At 43.4% G+C, this 1,209-nt stretch overlaps 1 non-coding gene across 1 annotated transcript; it reads left to right on the forward strand.

Moving 5' to 3' along the window:
• Window positions 1-494: 494 nt before the first annotated feature.
• LOC142011717 (U1 spliceosomal RNA) lies at window positions 495-654 on the forward strand. Its single transcript, XR_012645187.1, has one exon. It is a non-coding gene; the product is annotated as a U1 spliceosomal RNA (small nuclear RNA).
• The last annotated feature ends 555 nt before the right edge of the window (window positions 655-1,209 follow it).

Here is a 1,209-nt window from a genome sequence, read left to right on the forward strand (position 1 = left end):
TGTCCTTACTCTTGCCAATCTTTTACAAGACTAGCTTGGTAAACACAGAAGACCATATTGTAAAAAAAAATTCTGAACTGACAGCAAATGGACAAGATAATCTATACAATGCCAGTTGCATAAGATACTCTGTGCAGTGAATCCCAGCCTTTGTGTGAAGTCCAATCAAAGTCCAGCTGTGTACAGGATCAGAGCCTGAATCTATTCTCTGCCCAACTTTTGTTGGTGCCTCTGAATTACAGTTGAAAGACTTGGGGCTGCATGCTATATTTTCTGTAGTCCATGAAGGCTAGGGATTTAAAATGCAATTATATTCTTCTCTCAGTCTGTGTCTCCACTAGGAAAAGTAAGTTGACTGCAGATACACAATTCTAGCTATGGCAGTTGCATAGCTAGAATTGACCTTTTTATCCTTGGCTTACTTGGCTGTCCCTACAGAACAATTTCTCCCTGAAGAGTTTCTCCCGTCGACCTCCCTTACTCCTCGTGACTCGTGACTGTCTGGCAGGGGAGATTCCATGAACATGAAAATGGTTTTCCCAGGGTGACACTCATCCATTGCACTGCAGATGTGCTGACCACTGTGATTTCCCCAAATGTGGGAAAACTCAACTGCACGATTTGTGGTAGTGGGGGGACAGTATTTGTGCTTTGGGGGAGGGGTAGCTCAGTGGTTTGAGTATTAGCTTGCTAAATGAACAGTTCTTAGTTCAGTCATTGAGGGTGCCATTTAGGCATCCAGGGCCAAAAAAAAAAAAAGAAGGATGGTGCTTGGTCCTGCCAAGACATAAGGGGACTGGACTCAATGACCTTGTAAGGTCCCTGCCAGTTCTACAAGGGGTGTGTGTGTGTGTGTGTGTGTGTATGCATATATATTCTTTTTAGTCTACTTGTGCCCCTCCCTTTTGGAAGGGACATGTAAATGAAGCATGTTGAAAATGCTAATGAGACACTGATATGAATAGCAAGTGTCTCATTTGCATAATGATGGCCACCCTGAGCATTAAAAGTGCTGCCTTTGAAATGCAAGCTAGCTAAGTAGATGGGGTTCCTTCAAAAGGAAACCCTGATTTTGAAAACACCCTTCTTCCTCATTAGCATTTTTGACCCACATCATTTACATGCCCCTTCCAAAGGGAAAGGACATGTGTAGATGTCGCCGAGGAGTACAGGACCTGTGAGAGGTCAATTTCATGCATCCTTACCAAA

This window comes from Carettochelys insculpta, chromosome 3 (assembly GCF_033958435.1).
Source record: "Carettochelys insculpta isolate YL-2023 chromosome 3, ASM3395843v1, whole genome shotgun sequence".
Lineage (NCBI taxonomy): Eukaryota > Metazoa > Chordata > Testudines > Carettochelyidae > Carettochelys > Carettochelys insculpta.